Source organism: Ambystoma mexicanum, chromosome 7q (genome assembly GCF_040938575.1).
Source record: "Ambystoma mexicanum isolate Mex_15411 chromosome 7q, UKY_AmexF1_1, whole genome shotgun sequence".
NCBI classification, from domain to species: Eukaryota; Metazoa; Chordata; class Amphibia; order Caudata; family Ambystomatidae; genus Ambystoma; species Ambystoma mexicanum.
Window position 1 is genome coordinate 1,107,380,516 of NC_090941.1, and position 21,448 is coordinate 1,107,401,963.

Genomic DNA, 21,448 nt, shown 5'->3' on the forward strand with positions numbered 1-21,448 from the left:
CCTCGTGGATTCCAATGGCGGCGGTCCCAAATGAAGTGCTTTTCCTTCTTGTGGCAGCTTGCTCCATAAGGAGCGTGGATGGCGATATTTCAGTCCAATAATTTGCAGGAAAAGGCTGAATTTATATTCATGTGCACTCGATGCACGGGATGGGCACAGAATAATAGTGCAGCTGCAGGGTGGTGCTCCGCCGGCCTAGCCTGCAGTGAGAGCAAGGTGGAGGTGGTGCTGCTCCTGCAGCACGGTGTGAGCTCCAGCTCACTAGATGGTATGTGAAGAGCGACAGGCTGGGACAGGCGAAGTGCCTTCCTTCTCGTGCCTTAGTTGCTCAAGCCGGCTTCGCCTTCCGGCGATTCACGATAGGCTATTCAAGCCTCGGTGGCCCAATCAGCTCATGGGGCGGGCTGCAAGCCTGCAAGAGGCAGGATTCCCGGGTGGATGATGGCGACGGCCATCTTTGACGAGATAGACTCCTCGTGGATTCCAATGGCGGCGGTCCCAAATGAAGTGCTTTTCCTTCTTGTGGCAGCCTGCTCCATAAGGAGCGTGGATGGCGATATTTCAGTCCAATAATTTGCAGGAAAAGGCTGAATTTATATTCATGTGCACTCGATGCACGGGATGGGCACAGAATAATAGTGCAGCTGCAGGGTGGTGCTCCGCCAGCCTAGCCTGCAGTGAGAGCAAGGTGGAGGTGGTGCTGCTCCTGCAGCACGGTGTGAGCTCCAGCTCACTAGATGGTAACTTTACCCTTTTCTGGGGGACAGTAGTCTCCTCAGAAATGGAGTCAAGGGAAGTCTCAAAGACAACCCTGTGCCACGGCACTGAAGGTGCTGTGTGACACACAAAAAAGAAGGGGGCTACTGAAGTGGTGTACTTCAGAGTCCACAATCACAAGGTAGAAACACATAGCAAAACACAGGTAAGAGTGGGGAAAATGCTCTCACTCTTACCAAGTGGAAAAAAATAAACTCCAGACGTCCAGCAAAGCTGCTGGGGGACTCACTAGGTGAGGGAAATTAGCCATAGATGAGAATTCTCCGTAACAGCTAGCACGGTGTCCAGTAGACGATTTGCGCAAGTGGCTCCGTGATGAGGGAAGAGGCGACCCAGTCCAACACCCCTCCCGTGGAGCCCAGTCGATCTGGTACGCTGCAGCTCCAGCAGAGGGAGGCAGGCAGACAAGCGAGACAGAAGAGCCCCAGAGTGAGGAGAATTTTAAAGAACCCCAGAAGCAGGAGAGAAAGACCAAACCTCAGGGTGGGGAGAGGTGGAAGAAAACCCAGAGAAGGCAGACCGACATAAGAGAACCCCAGGATGGGGAGTGAGGAAGAGACGAACCCCAGAGTGGGGAACCAGAAGTAAGAGAGACCAGAGTGGGAGGAGAAAGAAGGAACCCCGGAGTGGGGAGAAAGAAAAGAGAACCCCAGTGTGGCAAGTGTGAAGGAGGAAAAAAACCTGAGTGGGGAAAGTGGGCGCTAAGGAGGAAAGCCCCAGACCTTGACCCATGGTAGGAGGGTGGCATAATATTGACTGCCTGCCAAGGACCCTGAATGTGGGCGGAATACCCATTAGCCTGGTGAGAAAGCCAAGCTCAAGGGAGGACATGTTGTTAAACCTGAGAAAGCCAAGCTCCAGGGAGGACATGTTGTGAAACCCACGAAAGCCAAGCTCCAGGGAGGACATGTGAAACCCGAGAAAGCCAAGCTCCAGGGAGGGCATGTTGTGAAACCCGAGAAAGCCAAGCTCCAGGGAGGGCATGTTGTGAAACCTGAGAAAGCCAAGCACCAGGGAGGACATGTTGTGAAACCCGAGAAAGCCAAGCTCCAGGGAGGGCATGTTGTGAAACCTGAGAAAGCCAAGCTCCAGGGAGGGCATGTTGTGAAACCCGAGAAAGCCAAGCACCAGGGAGGACATGTTGTGAAACCCGAGAAAGCCAAGCTCCAGGGAGGGCATGTTGTGAAACCTGAGAAAGCCAAGCTCCAGGGAGGGCATGTGTCAAACCTGAGAAAGCCAAGCTCCAGGGATGGCATGTTGTGAAACCTGAGAAAGCCAAGCTCCAGGGAGGGCATGTTGTGAAACCTGAGAAAGCCGAGCTCCAGGGAGAGCATGTTGTGAAACCTGAGAAAGCCAAGCTCCAGGGAGGACCTTTTGCGAATCCTGGGAAAGCCAAGCTCCAGGGAGGACCTTTTGCGAATCCTGAGAAAGCCAAGCTCCAGGCAGGACCTTTTGCGAATCCTGAGAAAGCCAAGCTCCAGGGAGGACATTTTGTGAATGCTGGGTAATCCCACTGCCTGAAAGGGTTTATTGCGATTTCTCGAGGTCCAAGATGAGATATCTAGTGAATGGGGACAGAGCGAAGACATAGAAGCGGCCTTCTGTGAGTCCAAACCAGGTCATGGGCTACAAGAGGTCTGTTGTGAATCAGGACACAGTTTAGGGCTGGGAAAGACGTGCTGTACATCTTCAGAAACTAAGTCTAGCAGAGAGATGTTGAAAAATCAGAGAAACTTAGGTGCAGAGGGACCTGTTGAATATCCCGACCTACCCCATGTCTGGGCGAGGCCTCTGCGTGAAGTCTGAAAACATGTAGGTGGGGAGAAGCCTGCAAGTGAATGGTTCAAGACCCTTGTGAAGAGGAAGCCGTGCAGCGGCCTACCTGGGAGAGGTCCTACAGACCACAGGTGAAAGAGAGGCCTGTGAGTAGCCCCTGGCCGAGCCTTTCCAGGAAAAGGCGTGTGTTTTGATGCTTTTGACTAGTTGAGGGATGGACATACGAGAGAAGGTTTTGAGAACTCTTAGTTGGTCACCACCAGACACGTTTGTGTTTAATAGCATAGCTGGCCCTGGGGCTGGTTTGGAACGTTTATGTTCGCCCCCCAGGACGGCCAAGGACGCATGAGATTAGGATTTGAACTTTCAAATTTAAAACATTATTGTGGGCGATACACATGGAGAGAGCTCACTTTACGTCGTTGACTCATTCTTGACGCTTGTATTAGTGAGCCCGAGTACCTGAAGGCTTGTCAGCCAATCCTTTCTTACTAGAACTGTGATACACCCCTTATCTATTAACACTTTAACGTCTTGTTTCCAGTGTGGCATTGTTGGGCCTACAATAAGCTGCATTGGAAAGTGGAGGTCCATTGGCAGAGCTCGGCTGGTCCCTATGCTGGAAAAACAGGGGGTGCTTCTGGGTTGATTAAGGTGCCTTGGCATCGGTGTAACAGCACTACTTGAGTAGAAGACTGCGCCCGTGTGGTGTCTCTGAAGAGCTCTCTGCTACTGCAGTACTTGCACAGCGGTTGGCGAAACACATTTATTTTTTTGCATGTATTTGGAGAGATGCGAGGTGCATTAGGGGAAGCTGGCGGGGTCCCCATTACATGAGTAGAAGAATGTGTGGTGCCTCTGAAGAGCTCTTTGCTACTGCAGTGCTTGCTCAGTAGATGGTGAAAGACATTGGGACCAGCGTACTTGGAGAGATGCGAGGTGCCTTGGGAGAGCTCCCCGGGCCCTCCCCGTCGCTCGCACAGAAGACGGGGTGGCAGGCTCTTTGGGAGCCCAGCTCTCCCACAGAAGACTGAGCGAGAGGTGCCTTGGAGCTTCGCGGGCCCTGGTGCTGGTGTGGAATTCTTGGAGGTGCCTCCGGAGAGCTGAGTCCCAGTACTAAAGCAGAAGGCGGTGGTGACAGAGGCGCTGTTGTTCGTCACGGACTTGTGCGTGTTTCCTCTGACCTCTGTTTGCTGGCTGGGGGCATGGCTAAGTGCTGTGCCTCTGCCCTGTCTTGGGATGCACTAGTGCCACTTTGATGCCCGCCCTTGAAAGCGTCCTCTTGGCAGTGGCCTGGAAGCCGAGGCCGCCCACGTCGCAGGGGATCTGAGGGGTGGCGGCTGAGAGAAAGCCTTGTTCCCACTTCCTCTTGTCTAACGAGTCCCCTCCCTTACCTCACCCCCGCCCATGAGAACCCGCACAGGGCCCAGTCACTGGGGCTTACGCCCACCTCTGATTTTAGTGTCCTCCGCCTCCCTGCCTACAGAACCCCCATTGTCTAAACAAGGAGCCTGTATCCCGGGAGAGGCCCTCAGCTCAGGGGGTACCCCAGAGCCCCCCACCCTCCCGGAGCCCCACCGATCCTGGGCCTCATGCGGACCGAGAAGGGGCTACTAATGCGATTCATTGAACGGAGATCTTTGCATTCTCGGCCATTTCACTGCAATCGGCTGGTTTTACTGCGTCTGGGATGTATTTATTTCTAACGCAATGGGAGATTGCCTTAAGTTCCGGGAGACTGGTTCTCTTGGCGAGGTGAATGTACGTGTGGTGGAGTGGAGGCCCCTGCTGTGAGCAAGCACAGAGGCCCCCTTTTGGGACCGTAGGCAATTCTTTTTCCCAAGCCCCTCACTTGCACTGTCTGACACTTCTGTGGGGCTCTGCAGTTCGAGCGACACAAGCAGGGTTTCTCTGTGTGGCGCGGAATCGCCTTGATGTCTGGGGCTAATTTGGGAGTTGTGGGTGCTGCCTACGGGACTCCTGCAAACTGGGAGCTTCCTGGCAATGCTTGCTTACAGGCTTGGCGAGGCCCTCCCTGACAATAAGAAGTAGTTGCAGCCAGTGTTCCTTAACTCGCTTCCTCCGCACTGACCGTGTTGGGGGGCACTTTGAGACTCATGAGCGATAGAATTGGGCTATAGTTGGCACATTGCAAGTCCTGAGCCAGGGGCACCAAAGGTCCACCCCAGACTCTCAGCCCAGCTTAGGCGTAGCTCTGTGCGCTGATGTGTTTCATTGCAGGCCATGAGTCATTGTCACTGTCTGGCTGCATAATGTTGTGTCATACTTGGAAATATTCTGTCCATCAAGGGCACTGATGTATGAAAATGCACTACGACCGACTGTGGTGTTTCTCCTGTAAATATGCTAAAAAAAAGCGATCCATTTTTTTAAAATACAAAAAAGAATGTCGAACTGACTGAGCGCTTTGCGAAAATTGCACCATTTCAGGCTTACAAGGCATGTCAGACTGGGAGCGTTCAGGGAATGACTCAATATCAAGCTTGCCAGACATGTCAAACTGGTAGCTTTCTAGGAATGACTCAATATCAAGCTTGCCGGACATGTCAAACTGGTAGCTTTCTGGGAATGACTTAATATCAAGCTTGCCAGACATGTCAAACTGGTAGCTTTCTGGGAATGACTTAATATCAAGCTTGCCAGGCATGTCAAACTGGTAGATTTCTGGGAATGCCTCTCATGTCAAGCTTATTAGACATGTCAAATAGGGAGCTTATCGTGAATGATTTGATGGCAATCTTACATGGCTTGTCAAACTGGGTGTGGCGGTGAGGGCCTTGCATTCGCTGCATGCTGCTCGTACCTTGAAATTCTACGTGTTACGTACGAAGGATTTTCAGAAGACTTCCAGTTGTTTGTCAATGAATTAGAAGTGGCGTTGCTGAAGTTGGATTCCAAAGACCAGCACCATTTTTCGAACGGTACAATTTTAAGTTACGAGTACAGGATCAATGAAAAAGTGAGAAAGAATGTCACTTCCCTGCACTATTTGGCACTGTCCTACAAAGTTGGAGAGAAATTTGATGAATACATTGGAGACCAACTTATGATGCACAATAATAAAATCGGGGAAGAACTCTGGTTAAAAGATGAGCCAACACTAGATGAAGTTTTAGATATCGCTAAGAGGGTAGAACGCTTACTAGCATGTGTTGCAAGTTTAACTGGAGCAGAAAATGAAGATGCTGAAGTGGAAGTTCTAAACATATCAAAAAGAAAACAGAATAAGGTCAAGGAAAGACTGAACAATAAAGTGATATGGAAAATAGAGGGGGCAAAGTCCAGGATTAAAAAAGAGAAGAACGCTTACGTTTTCCTTGTGCAAGTGGGTCACACTTTGCTGCTTCTCCTATATGTCCCGGTGGCAAGTCAGTATATCCACAGGCTTGGACCGCTATACAAATAAATAAATAAACTAAACAATTTGCCAATTGTTGTAGGAACTTTAAATTCTCACAAAAGAAAGTTTTGTATGTTGCTGAAGAAGAGGGAATATCATATGCAGATTATGACAGCCCTATTGAACATTTCACAGTGAATGTAGTGCAAGGGGTAAAGGAAGAAGAGTGTGAGAGTCCATATGCCTTGGTCTGTGTGAATGGGTGATTCTGGGGCAAAGATATCCCTCATGCCCAAGGATGTGTATCTGTAAGTGGACGGATGTGAGTCCAGTAGGATATCATTTCTATAAAATAGTTATTGGGATACTTCAATGCTCAATTTGACTTTAAGGGTAGATGTGCCCAAGGAAAAATATATGTTGCATAAAAGGGTGCAACATTATTGGATTGGCATGACTAAAAGAAATTACATATTCGGCATGATCCTAATATGTCTAACAAAGTATTACAGATTGGGGATGCCGCAGTATGTGAGAAGTTTGGAAAAGGTTTTAGGAAGGATGTAGGAAAAATCAAAGGAATGAGGCATCAAATAAATTTGAAGAGAAGTACGCCAGTATCTGCAAAATTGTGATTAGTATCATTAGTCCTAAGAGTAAAGAAGGAATTGTAGAAGTTAAAACAAGGCATCATTGAAAGAGCAGGTGGTGTAAACTGGATTTTGCCACTGGTGGTGGTGAAAAAGCCCACAGGTGATCTGAGATTGTGTGGACTTACTTGAGTTAAACACATGTGTTGTTGTGGATAGACATCCATTGCCAAATATGAACTAAATGCTAACAGTTATTGGCAGGACTAAAATATTGTCGAAATTAGACATGGCCTCTGCATATCACCAAGTTGAGCTAGAAGAAGAGGGCAGAAAATTAACTGTGTTTATAACTCATGAAGGAGTTTTTCAATTTAGAAGGATGCCGTTTGGCCTGCTATCGGCATCATGAGTATTTCAGAAATTAATGGCCTGATTGTTTAGAGAAATGCAAGGGGTATTTTGCTTTCAATGCGACATCTTGGTGTGTGGTGAGAATGAAATGGAGCATGATTTAATGTTGGACCAAGTATTTTGAACAAAAGCGGGTAACGTTAGGGAAGAGAAGTGTGTGTTTAAGGAAAAGAAGTTGAATATCTAGGTCATGAAATATCGGCTTCTGGTGTTAGGCCCAAAAAGGAGATGGTGGAAGCAGTAAAGAGTTGGAAGACCAGAGAATAAAGGCGAACTTGTATCATTCCTTGGAATGATGGAGTTCTACCAGGAGTCTGTAAAAAAAAAAAAAAAAAAAACTTTGTGGATAAGGTGACAGAAATGAGGAAGTTGTTCAAAAAAAAGGAAGAGTATGTTTGGAGTGTGGCATGTGAGAAAGAATTTTGAGATGTTAAGGAAGAGGTAGATCTGGCAAAAGCATTGAAACTTGATACAAGGAGGAAGAGTGTAATCATTGTAGACACCAGTGATAATGGCTGTACTGTCCCAGATTAGAGATGATGGTGTTCATTGTGCATGCTTCACGAGTACTTAAGGGTCCTGAGAAAAGCGACTCTCCTTCTAGAGAAGGAGGCCTTAGCTTGTCATTGGGCTGTAGAGAGGTTTCACAATGTTGCGTGGGTCATGACCTTTGTGATCCGGACTCACCACAAGCCGTTAAAATGTATGTTTCAGTCAAAGGGTCTAAGCAAGGTATCTAGGCGAGTGACAGGCTGGGTGACGAGATTTTCAATGCCATACATTCAGTGTGGAAGTGATATCTGGATTTGATAACATTGTGGCCAACCACTTTTCACGTCTGGGAGGCCAAAAGGAGGAGAAAGTAAGAGAAGAGGCAATATCGGAGATTATATATGTGAACTGTGATGGCATTGTAGCTAGGCTGGAAGTGGCAACAGTGATGATACTTTAAGCAACGTGAAGAATGATGTCATGTTGGATTGGCCACCCAAATGTTTGAGCCACAGTGACAAATCATTTTGAGAGGTGCGCAATGAGTTGAGTGTAGTGAATGAATTGCTGTACCGATGGAAGTGCATCGTAGTGCCACAAATGATTCTCAAAAGAATTATTGATTTGGCATGTGAAGGACACATGGGTGCCACACGTACCAGATATTGTGGCCTGGTTTTGACTGGCAGGCAGAGAGGAATTTGAATGGTTGTGTGGAGTGCTGTGAAGCTGGTAGAGGGGAAGTAGCAAAGTCGCAACCTCTTATGGAAACTAATGTGCTGAGTAAAGTATTGGATGACTTGGCCATGGATATTTTAGGTCCAATTGAGATGGGTAGTGGGTGAGGAAAATGTATTAGTGTCCTGATTCATTTGCTGTCAAGATTGACTGAATACAAGATAGTGAGAGAAACCAATGGTGAGAGGATTCATGCAAGAAGTCTTTGCGAGTGAGGGGGTGCCAAGTAGCATACTCGCAGACAATGGTGCACAATTACCGGGAGGGTTTTTCCAGGAAGGAATATCTAAAGAGATGAGGAGTAAGACATTGAAAGTCTGTATCACCCAGAATGAGATGGGATGGTGGAGAGAACTAATGGAGGCCATTAGGATGGCCGGTGCTTGTGGCAAAGATAGGCGAGTGGTGGTGCAGGAAAGTTTACATGCCTTGCGCATGTCACTGCATGCTGTGACAGGAATGTGTCCGTTTGAATTGATGAGAGGTCGAAAAGCAAACACTAAAGCAGTGCCACAGTGGTTGAGAAGAGCAAGAAAGTCTGACTTTGGTGGACGCGTTAAGATGAAGACTCAAGGAAAAGAAAGTGAACTAGGTGTTGAAAGAGAATGCAAAGAGGAAAAATGGAATTGGAGTTTCAGTGTGGAGATTGTGGGAGGATAAGAAAGGGTGTGTGAAAAGAAAGGATGACTTGTATTTGGAACCTATTTTGGTAGAAAGAGTGATGAGGTGCGGTGAGAGTAAGAGGTCGTCTGGTATGGCAAAGAGAAGGATACGTTAAGGTGAGGAGATGTGTTCTAATGTCATCCTCTGCCTATGATGGAACATAGAAGGATGGGGAGGAATGCATACAGAGAATTGTGCCCCAGTGTTCTCAGCAGTTCAGTTGAAAAGCCAGTGGTGGAAGGAGGAGGCTTTTCTGGGGGTTGTTACCTTTGTTCTTCAATAAATAAGTCATAAAGCACTTTACCTGGCATGTCGTGTGCTTTATATTGGTGTGCTTCACAGCTTTGTCCTCTTCTCTCGTCCAAGGATTGTCAAATTTATAATATCAAAGCTGACTGGGACGAGGAAGATCAATGACCTAAGTACAACGGGTCCGGATTTAGAAGAATACACTTTTCTTCCTTTTATCTCTTGAAAGTTTCTCTTTCTCGCCACTTATTACAGAGAAATACTCATCTCCGTTTTAATGGGATTTAACCAGCCTGGGTTCACTCTCCTCCGCAGGGCTGGTTTACATTTTTGGGATGTTCTAGCTTTGCGCTACCATGGAAGGGCTTCACTGTGTCTCTCGTGGTTTCCTAACGCCCAGGCCGCTATGGTTTTTCCTGCGTGGATATATTCCCCATTACCCTGGCGTCAGACAGAACATACCTGGCGTTCTTCCTCGCTGTGGTGTCACGTACCCGGATACTTCTGGGTCACGTGACACCCGGAAATAAAGGAATCACCGGAACTGCCAGGGGAAAGGCAGTCTGGGTTTATGCATCCTCAGAAGTGGTCGTGTCTCGTCTGTTGCAGCGCCGCGCTGCGTATCAGAGCCCGCTCGGCTCAGCGTACCCAGCAGGCCCATACACCGCTTGCCTGCCTGCTACCAGACATCACACTGGCGACGAAGGCGGTGAGGATCGCCACGCATTAATTAAAAAAAAAAATATTAATAATTGTCAACTCGGCCAGCGTACCCCACGGAGCCGCGCAGTATCCACGCACCAGAAAACGCTGCCCCAGTGCACGGCAGTGAAGCCGCCCTCATCAAACGCTGTCCGGAATGTTCCACGATGCTGCGTATCATTACGCGCACCGCAAGAGCCTCGTTATCAACCCTCCAATGTTCCAAAGCCATCATCAGAGGAAACGGGCTCGAACGCTCAGTATATCGAACGCATATCAACAAGTACATCCAAGCTAAAACACTCGGTTTTTGGTACCGTCATCACGTTGTAACACCCACGATCCCCACCTCCTGCACAGCCGGCAAAGACTCCAGAGCCACACGTCACTGTGATTACCATGGCAAACAGGAAGCCACCATCATTACCTCCAAACACCAACATCAAGCACTGGTGAGTGAAAGGCCGATAGGCACCCAACCTGAACAGTGCCCCCCTCACCCAGTAGACTCTTTGCAACATGTCCAGCCGTGAAACCAGCCCTGTGAGGGCCAGCACAAGCTCATCAACAAGGAGAGGAGTCACCCCAGATCACCCTGACCCAGCGCTCACCACACTCATGCCACCCTTTGATCCATTTACCACGGGAGCCGCCATTCGCTGGGAGATATGGCTACAACAATTTGAAATGCACCTTGACGCTAAGGACATCACGGTAGCAAAGAAGAAGCGCACCTTCCTCCTACTCAATGTCAGAGCTGCTGCCCTAGGCCTGTTCAACGCCAACCCGGATCGCGGAGACGAAAACAACTGTGATGCCGCAAAGAACACACTTACAAACATGTTCAAACCGGACCTCAACCCAGACTATGAAGGCTTTCATTTCTGCATGGCCGGGCAGTGTGGAAACGAAACAGTGGATACATTTAACGCACGTCTACGTGAAATGGCGGTCGGGTGTGAATTCCCCCACAAAGAGTTTGCTATCCGTCTCCAGATAATTAACGGTATTTCCTCCGAGAAAATGAGAAGAGCCATCCTCTGTGAGAAAAATTTACGACTTTCCCGCATCCTGGAAATGGCACGCATTTGCGAACAAATGGAAGACCAGATAGCAGTAATCAAAGCAGCCATCCAAAGACTTCCCCTCGACAACCCAAAGCCAACAGAAGATGTCGCGGCCATATCCAGACACCAGAGTACCCAGCGAAGAGGGAACACCCCCCAAATCACAAACACCGCAAGGGAGAGACGAGGCCTGCAAATGGTGCGGCGGCCCATGGCACAGAGGAGAGTCCTGCCCCGCATGGGGGTCAACATGCCGAAAATGGAATCGCCTCCACCATTACGCAGCAGTCTGCCTAAACCCGCCAAACCGTGATGACAGAGAGCAGACAAAGCGACAGGCGCAAGAACGCCGGAATAAATTCGCACCCAGAGAGACGCCTTATCAGTCCGACAGAAAAGGAAAAGCGAGAGCAGTGGGCCACGGCCAAAGATCCCCAGACACAAGCGAAAGTGATGACAGCGTATCCCCCGACAGGAGGGACAAAGACAAACGGAATAAAGGGAGCCAACAAAAACACTGAGTACACCTCATCTCGGCCGTTGAACCACATCGATCCCGACAACGAAAGAGACCCTCATGTACAATCATCTCCAACGGGGAACCATTGCAGGTGGTCATCGAAACCGGCGCAACAGTCAATGTAATGCCAACAGCATTCAGCAAACTCCGCCCAAAACCCGAACTTCATGAGCAGAAAGTCCGACAATACGCCTACGGATGCAAGAAACCCCTGCCCGTGCAAGGATCATTCAAATCAGATTTCTCCCACAATAACACCAGTTACCGGGCACGCGTATACGTCGTGGATGCTGGCTGTGAAACACTGCTAAGCTGCAAGACGGCAGAGAAACTGAAACTAATACAGTTTGCCGTCAGCATCCAACACAAAGAACTCGACGACCTCCTGGGACAACACAAAAAAATATTTCAAGGCATCAGATGCCTGAAAGGCCGAACCATCAAGCTCCACATAGACCCCACCATCGAGCCGAAGGCTGTACGTCACCCACGGATACCATTTCACCTGAGAGAAGCCGTGGAGAAAGAGCTAGCCAAGCTTGAGGCAGCAGGGATAATAGAGAAAACATCGGGCCCAACCTCGTGGGTGTCACCCATGGTAGTTGCTCAAAAACCTAAGCAACCCAACGCGGTATGAATTTGTATCGACATGAGACTCCCCAACGCAGCTATCGGAAGAGAACGCCACATAACCCCAACAATAGACAAACTTATTGTTGACCTAACGGGAGCAACAATATTCAGCAAGCTAGACCTCAGATCTGGCTATTACCAACTCAGACTAGCTAAGGAGTCGAGCTACATCACTACATTCTCCTCCCACCTTGGTCCGAGACGCTATAAACGGCTAAACTTTGGGATATCGTCAGCAGCGGAAGTGTTCCAACATGAAATCCGCAAAGTTCTCACGGGTCTAGAGGGAGCAACAAACATCAGCGATGACCTTCTCATGTACGCTGCCAACGAAAAGGAACACCACAAATGGCTGGCAGCAGTCCTAGGCAGACTAGAAGAAGCCGGGCTAACACTAAACGAAGAAAGGTGTGAATTTGCAAAGGAGGAACTATGCTTCTTTGGATACATATTCAACGCAAAGGCAGTGTCTCCAGACCCCTCTAAAGTAAACGACATCAAGAACACCAAAGCCCCACAATCTGCCACCGAAGTGAGGAGCTTCATGAGGGACCTCGCTAGCATCGCAAGCCCCCTCCGGGAACTAACGAAGAAGGATCAGAAGTGGGAGTGGACACCCATCCACCAACAAGCATTCCAACACATCAAGGACACCCTATCGGCCTCCACAACCATGGCATTCTTCGATACAGAAAGACACACCAAGCTCCTCGTTGATGCCAGCCCAGTCGGCCTAGGGGCAGTACTAACCCAAACAGACAGTGAAGGAAACGTGTACCCCATCGCGTTTGCCAGCCAGGCGCTCACCAAACCCGAGCAAAACTATGCCAACATAGCGAAGGAAGCCCTTGCCATTCTGTGGGGGTGCAGACACTTCAAAGTATATCTGTTGGGCAAGCAAGCCAAAGTGTTCTCGGACCTCAAGCCCCTAATCCCAATATTCCGAGGGTCAGCACCTCATCCCCCAGCACGCATTGAAAAATGGATGCTGCAGCTGCAGCCCTACAACATAGAAGTGGACTACCGCCCCGGAACGGACAACCCAGCTGATTATCTGTCCCGTCACCCACGGCCCGCCACAGACCAGGAGCAACACCATGCGACAGAGACAGATGAACACGTATGTCACGTCATCGCATGCGCCCGCCCTCGGCCCCTGACCCTGCAAGATGTGGCAAACGAGATGGAGGCGGACACCATCCTGATGCACACTACCACCGCTGTCCAGTCCGGAAATTGGAAACACTACCTCACGTCCATGGCCCAACGCACAACATCCGCCCAAGCAAAACTTCGTGCACTATTTGGGATCCGACATGAACTCTCTGTTGCCCCTGAAGGAATACTCCTTAAAGGCCACCGGATCGTGCTACCCGCATCACTAGAAGAGAGAGCCCTCAAGCTGGCCCACAGCTGACACCAAGGCATCATCAAAATGACAGCATATCTGAAATTCAGGATGTGGATGCCCAACATGCAACAACGGGTAATGGAGCTGATAGAGGCCCGTGCAGCCTGCCAAGCCTCCCGGAGGACAGAGAACCCAGAACCCATCATCAGTGCCCCAAGGAGCAACAAGCGATGGGAAGCCGTTAGCATGGACCACTGCACCATTGCCGGTGAAGGATACCTACTCGTCGTGATAGACGAGTTCAGCAGATATCCGGAAGTCGAGCACGTGATGTCCACCAACGCTGAGACGACGATCCTCACGTTGGAGAAGATCTTCGCAACACATTGTATCCCAGCAAAAGTCAAAAGTGACAACGGACCACCATTCACCAGCCAAGAACTACACACATTCTTCAAGGACATGAAAGTAAAGCACAAGCGGATCACCCCGAGATGGCCACAAGCAAATGGCAACGCCGAGAGGTTCATGGGGTCACTCAATAAAGTTATCCGCATCGCCAAAGAACGAGGGTATCCTTGGCTGAAGGCAGTCTACCGTTTCCTGAGGACCCATACACAAACTCCACACTCCTCAACAGGAATCTGTCAAGTTGGCTCGGCTCGTGATCAGGAGGCCTGGTAGAAGAACTCGAAGTGTAGCCGTTGAGTTCTTCCTACCAATGTGTCCCTTTGTATTTCTAAGTAAAATTACAAAGGAACCAATTAGTCGAAAGATGGTTCTACTGTTGCAGCTGGAGATGGAGACAGACGCCGTGGAGCGTAGACAAGCAGGTGATCAAGGAACACTGTAACGATGGCTGATGTACACTGAGAATAGAGGCTGTAGGGGTTAAACCATATATCAGAAGACCCAGAGCATAGAGCGGAAAACAAACAATTTCAGGAAAGAACAAAAATGACAATCAGGAATCAGGACTCGGATAATAGGCAGTGAGACTTACCAATGGTAGACAAGGGAAGGACACTACTGAGCAAACTCTGCAAACCCAACCTATCCTAAGCCACGACGAAACGAGTACACCTAGACAGAGTTTGGCAGTCTCAAGTCCACAGACTATACCGACAAAACGAGGACGCCTAACGACCTGAGCGCCGGGAATCAGTCTCCAGTTCGTTGCGCTATTCTTTCGGGCATGCAGATTTGCTCAGGTAGGTGATGATAGTGCCACAGTGTAAAAACAGTTGTTGTTCCTTAATCCGGCGTGTTGAATCCGAAATGTTGAAAAGGACTTTGCTGGAAAGCCGGTGCGAACAGTAGATGCAGAGCAGGTCCAATAACGTTCCGGGGTTCGGCAGCGTGCGGACAATAAGGCAGGACATAATCAGCAGGCAAGGCAGGTCAAATAACGTTCCGGGGTTCGGCAGTGTGCGGACAATAAGGCAAGACAGAATCCGCAGGCAAGGCAGGTCAAATTTTGTTCCGGGGTTTGTCAGCGTGCGGACAGAGATGCAGATCAGAATCAGCAGGCAAGGCAGGTCAAATAAAGTTCTGGAGTCTGGCAACGTGAAAGCAGTTCAGGAGGTAACAAACAGTAAACAGACAAGGAAGCAAGAGTTCAAGAAACACAGACTGCGGTCAAAAAAGGCCAGGAAAGGATAAGCGCAGTCAAAGGAAACAAGACGTGGGTTCGGGAGCTTGCAGCGATTTTGACAAAAATCGGAAGCAGCGAGTAGAGCTACCCGGAAGCGTTATAACGGGTAGCCGCGAACTTGATTGGCCCCTCCTCTTCCTTACCGCGTGATAGTTTGTTTGTGGAAAGGACGCCATAGTCGCCATGGCAGCACGGGTTCGGAAAGGGTGTTTTGGCTTTTTATCAAAGGAACAGAGTTTCTTTGAAACGGGCAAGAGCCGTCGTTGAACACTTTGGGGTGGATGTTTTGTGGTGATCTTGACAGAATCAGCCCAGCGGCCCTCATGTTTGGAGTGCCCATACAGGCAGAGCTCCCCATACACTCCCAATGGGTAGCCCCTGAACGGATAGGCAGTATTCACACTACGCAGCGCCGCATGATTTGCACACAAGGCTAGATTACGTGTTTGCAACAACCGAGATAGTGAGAGACATAGAGGGAGCGGAATACAAGGCCCGAGTACTATCTGACCACTCGCCCTTGGTGGTAGACTGGAGACACCAGCCCCCAAGACCCCGGATCCCTACATGGAGACTCAGGACCGAGGCTCTGCAAGACGAGGGGTTCTGGGAGGGTCTGAGGGATGCCATCGAAGAATACTTTGATATAAATACGGGAAACATACGCTCTGTGGGCACACTGTGGGAAGCGTTTAAGGTGGTGGTGCGTGGGGTAGCCATTTCCAAAGCTAAGGGGCTACAGGGAGGTATGAAAAGGGAACTCCAAGAAGTGGAAAGGGAGCTAGAGGATCTCACACGTTGTGAGAACACCGCTCATGATAACAGAACCAAAGTAAAGGAGCTACAGTTGTCCTGCAGTGCACTCTGGGATAGGCTGTGCAGACTCAATTACAGGAAATATACGGAGAGGATACACGCAGGCGACAAGCCGGGCAGACTGCTGGCCTGGCTGTATAAGAGTGAGACCCCCCACTCGGTGATCAGTGAGATTAAGGATGAGAGAGGTTGCATCTGCAACAACCAGGAAGGGGTAAATGAGGAGTTCCTTAAGTTTTACAGACACTTGTATGAGGACACGGGGGAGGATATGTGTCAAGACATACTGGACACATTGGGGGACATAGAGCTGCCCACCCTGGATGACCTAGAACGCGCGGAGTTAGACGCACATGTCACCTCGGATGAGCTGGAGGTGGTGATTCAGAATCTGCCCACTTGCAAGGCGCCTGGTTCGGATGGGCTGCCTAGTGAGTTCTACAAAACATACAAGCAAGAGCTGCTTCAGCCACTGCTTGCCACTTTCAACGAGGCCTATGAGCAGGGGGAACCCCCATTGTCCCTCCGCGAGGCTGTGATCATCCCACTCTTGAAACCATGCAAGCCGGCCGTGTAGTGCGGGTCTTACAGACCGTTGTCCATGCTTAACAAGGACAGCAAAATACTTACGGCAGTGCTGGCTAATAGACTGAAGAAGGTGATTGGGAAACTGATACACCCAGATCAGACGGGATATGTTCCAGGCAGGAACATCACCGATAACCACAGGAGGCTACACCATATCATTGACCAAACTGAGGACGACACGGGCGAGTTGGCCATAGTGTCGTTAGACGCGGTCAAGGCCTTCGACTCGGTACGATGGCCCTGGCTGAAAGCGGTCCTGAAGGGGTACGGAATGGGACTGGGACACCTCAGATGGGTCCAGCTGTTTTACAGCACCCCGATGGCGAGAGTCAAAACGGGGTCCACAGTCTCAGATACCTGGCAACTTTGCATGGGGACCAGACAGGGATGCCCCTGGTCACCCATGCTATATATACTGGCATTGGAGCCGCTGGCAATATGCCTGCGACAACAATATGGGGAGGTGGGCATAAGCACTGTCAGTGGAGGGCACCTGATATCACTATATGCGGATGATATGCTCCTTTATTTGCTTTATCCAGAAGAAAATCTGCAGTATGTGCTGGAGGTACTAGAACGGTACGCCACCCTTTCGGGCATATCAGTGAACCCTAGAAAGTCTAGTCTGATTCCTTTGGGCAGATATAGGAAGGTCCCGGTACAGAGGCTGCCTGTCCTGCCAATACCATGGCAGCCTGCGACATTTAAGTATTTGGGAATAAATATTTACCACAGGGTCGAGGCAGAACACAAGCATAACACGGGAAAAGCGATAGAGGGGATCAAGAACAGCATGGTATTTTGGTCTAGATTGCCCCTGACCATGATGGGGAGGGCGGCCCTGCTCAAGATGGTGCTCCTGCCTAGGCTCTTGCACTTTTTCGTGAATGTCCCGTTTTTGATACCTAGGAGCCTATTCGCCAAACTTCACAGCGTGTGTAAGGGGTTTCGTGTGGGGCAACCCTAGGAATAGGGTTGCTCTGTGGAAGCTCCAGAAGCCATGTGACAAGGGGGGGGATAGGCCTGCCTAATTTTGAACTCTATTACCTGGCGGGGCAGCTGCTGTATGTGGCCAGGTGGCTTTCAGCCGAAGACTCGGCGGAAGCTAGGCTTCTGTGTGGAGACTCAGCCCCATACTTTCTGATGGAAGTGGTGTGGTTGCGTAGAGACAAACTGATGGGCAGGGGGCGGCTACTGAGGCTGGGTTGGGAGATCTGGCACAGGACATGGAAAATTGGGGGGGATTCGGCGCCGTACTCCCAGCAGGCCCCTTTGGCCGCGCTGTGCGGGAGCGACTCTGAACTACTTGAATCGGTCCGTAGATACTGGGAACAGGTAGGCCTGGCCACCCTCGGGGACATATGGCAGGAAGGGGAGGCATTGGACTTTCAGAGGTTGCAGGAAGAGACGGGGGTGCATGGTGGCCAATATATAACCTACGCTAGGCTTGTGAAAAAGACTAGAAAAAGATGGCCCGAGACAGTGCTAGCGGAAGACCCTGATGCCTCCCTGGAAACTATGTATGATGTATCGGAGGGCGGGCACGAAATATCGAGGATATACGAGCTCCTGCGAGCAAGAACAGGGAAAGAGTTGCTTCAATTGAGACAAGATTGGGAAGAGGAGGTGGGAGGACCCATGACAGACGGGCAATGGGAATGGGCCCAGAGGTACCATAAAAAGGTGTCCCGGAACGCGAGATTCCAACAACTTCAATTGTACGTTACCCACAGGGCTTATCTGACTCCCGGGAAGATTGCAAAGTTTGGGGGACCAGCTACGCAGCAATGCCCCAGGTGTGGGGAGGTGGATGCGGGTCTGCTACACATGTTTTGGGCTTGCCCGGAAGTGCGCAGATTTTGGGATGAGGTTAAGACGAAACTGGCTGGTGGGGGGTGGTGCTTGATGTGGAATCGGCCTGGTCATGCATGCTTGGGTTTTTTCCTAGACCCCAACATTCAAAACACATAAGCAAGATGAAGGACTTGGCTTGTGTTTTGGCCAAGCGCAGGATTGCCATGGGCTGGAAGGCGGCCCACAGACCTAGGGTGGAGCTATGGTGGGCGGACCTCTTGAGGTGGGCGGAAGCTGAATCTGTAGTCTGGTTCGAAGCGGTCACTAGGGGGGGCGAGGAGGATGTAGGGCCCTTACTGGCCTGGCGGCAATTGGTGGCCTCTATGGCAAACCCTCACCAGGGTAACAACGGAACAGAGGACTCGGAGGATGACCGCTTAAGTATTGTGCTACCCGATGATGCTCCTGTAAATGACATGTGAGAACCGGCTCTAGTTCAAGGGGTGGGGGGTTGGGGAGTTCTAATGAAAATGTGTTGGTCTAATGATGCTTTTATGTATTGAAACAGATGTAGTGTGTTTGTTTGGCTTCAAAATAAAATAAAAATATTTAAAAAAAAAAACATGTGGGAGGTTAGTGATCAGGAAGACTGGGAAACACCCCTGTTCAACTTTCCCCATAATCCCACACTTGTGATGGCTATTTGCCAAACTGTAAAAGTTGAAAGAACTAACTTTACTGAAAGGGACTACAAGTCCCATAATACCAGAAGTACTGTGACGAGGAGGAGGGCTGAAGAGACAAACTGTAGCAGTAGTCAGGCAATTAAGCCTAACAGCCCACACCTGAAGGATCCTGGGAGGCATAAAAGGCCCCTCAGGTGCAGGCAGTTGGAAGAAGTAGAAGGAGCTGGAACTGTAACTAAAATGTGAGCTGTGGTAGAAGGAAGAAGGCATGAGGCTGGCAAACCAAGCAGAAGTGCGAGAACAAGAAGATGGCCCTGTTCCCCCAAACCCTGAGGCTGCACAGCGGAAGATGTGCAGGAGAGCGATCTTTCGCCATGTGAACCTAATTGCTGTGGTTTGCCGAGCTGTGAACGTGCAGGAGACCAAGGAAAGAAGCAATTGTCAAGCCATGGGTCCCGGGAGCAAGAGTGGCTCCCTGAATGTGTGGCCGGACTGGAGGTACCTTTATTGGAGAAGGGTGCTTTTCCCTGCGAGCCAGAAGCAGTAGATGTTGTGGCAGAAGTTGGGAAAGCAGTGTAACCTGCAGAACATGTTTTTGAGAAGTCGGTGAGTGAAGTACGGCGTTCCAACACGTGGCGCGAGCCTTACTGGCAACAGTATCCAGCTCCCTGTTAACTCACGTAAGACTTTAAGCAAGTAGAAGTTGTTCGCTGCATCTAAAACTACATGAACAATGGAAATGTAGCACTCGTTATAATGCGAAAGGCTTTTTACTCACGTGAGAAGTTAACATTGCTCTAACCCATTGTTCAAATCTAAAAGACTGTTATTTCTTGAAGGAGTGGTTGAGTGTCCCTAATTAAGTAGAGGGAACGGTGCTGAGACCATTACGATCACCAAAGTTTGACAATACACGTGTTACAATCGTTAACCTGTGGAAATTACATCAGAGTGCTTGCATGTGCCTAATTGTGATTCCCAAAGGAGCACCGAACTCTAGCCTTCACGTTTACTCGAATACAATTATATGCCAATCTTTAAACCTTAAGACCTATATCAAGAAGTGGTTGTGTGCCTAATTGTGATTTCTAAAGAAAGACTGACATATTCTTTATTCTAAGAAGGCATACCTTTCATTTGAAGGAGTTAAAAGTATCTTAACTATTGAAGAAGAGAACAAACTTGCCCAAGCCAAGAGTATCCCCATAGTTATACCGAAACTTGCCTTTTTCAGTTTTAAAAAGTAATCTAACTGTACTGCAAAGTTAATAACTTTTCATGTGCCTAGGATACAAGTGTGCAAGTGTTTCCTGAAGCTAAGAGAGTGGCACCAAGGCTTCTGGGTAATTAATTGGGCCGATAACAGACAGAAAGGTGCAGGTAAAGTTGGGAATGAGGAACTGGCTGCTTGTAAAGACTATTTTGAGGTGGACACAGCCTGTAGGGTATTTTGCAAATACGGCGACTTACAATTGTCACCTATACCGAATACGGTGCCTTTGCGCCGTACTAAAATCCTGACCACCACTACTCTAGCTAAAGGGAGCGGGGCTGTCACCCGCTTCCATTAGATGGTAGTGGGGGACAAAGAGAAAAGAAAAAAGGACCCTGCGGCGCCAGTTCAGGCACACATTAGTGGGACATAACTGACGCTGCAGGGATATACAGTTGAGATGGTGGCACGTATCTGTGTGCGCTGCAGAAAAGGTAAGTGGGGAGGCTGGTAGGGGGATGTGTGGCAAACGCACGCAAAACAAATGCCTCCCTTACATTTGTTGACTTTAAGTCTGCATTTGACACATTAAGTTGGGTACAATTCTGGAGTCAGCTAGCTGCCTGCAGTATCCCTGAGGAGCTGTTGCATGTACTATAGGATTTCCATTGCAGAATTACCATTTACAAGCAATATTTGGTGCCGGCTGTTGTCTGAGCTTGAAGCTCTGTGCCAGTGGAAGGAGGACTGGGTTAACATGTTGGAGGGTGGTCTTTTGAGAAGAATACTGGGATTGGCACAGTGTATCCTAGTGCAGGCAATTCGGTTCTTATTTGGTTCTTATCTGATGTGATATACTATACATAAATGCCAGAAAGGACCATAAATGCCCCTAGTTGGCAATTATGCATGCAGTATTTAATAGTGAAAATGATGGTGAATTGCAGAACTTTGGACCACCGGTTGTGGACCTGTTTGCACGTGTCAGGTGGACTCTGGTTGAGAGCAAGCAAAACACTAGCTTATTTATTTATTTATGATTTATTTTATTTTATTCTACTTACCTTGTACTGCACTCCCCCCCCTTGAACTTTCCCCCTCCCCCCTTGCACTTCTTCCCTTCCCCCTACCCCTGCACTTGCGCGATCTGAATGACACCTGGCCTAGTAGGATCGTTTTCTGTCTTCCCCCTGTTCCCCCCCCTCCCTGCCTCGTCGCGCCTTGAAACACTTGTGTATAGGTGCGTTACAAATGCCATATCATATCATATCATCATAGCTAATCGAGGAATTCCCTGAAAATATGAAAATATGGGATTGGGAACAGAACTTTGTACACCTATCTAGGCTTAATATCTGTGGTGA

General features: G+C 49.3%; 1 protein-coding gene across 7 annotated transcripts in view; it reads left to right on the plus strand.

Annotated features, from left to right (window-relative positions):
- Positions 1–21,448, plus strand: part of ARFIP2 (ARF interacting protein 2) — a 466,032-nt gene that overhangs the window by 281,485 nt on the left and 163,099 nt on the right. The window lies entirely within an intron of this gene.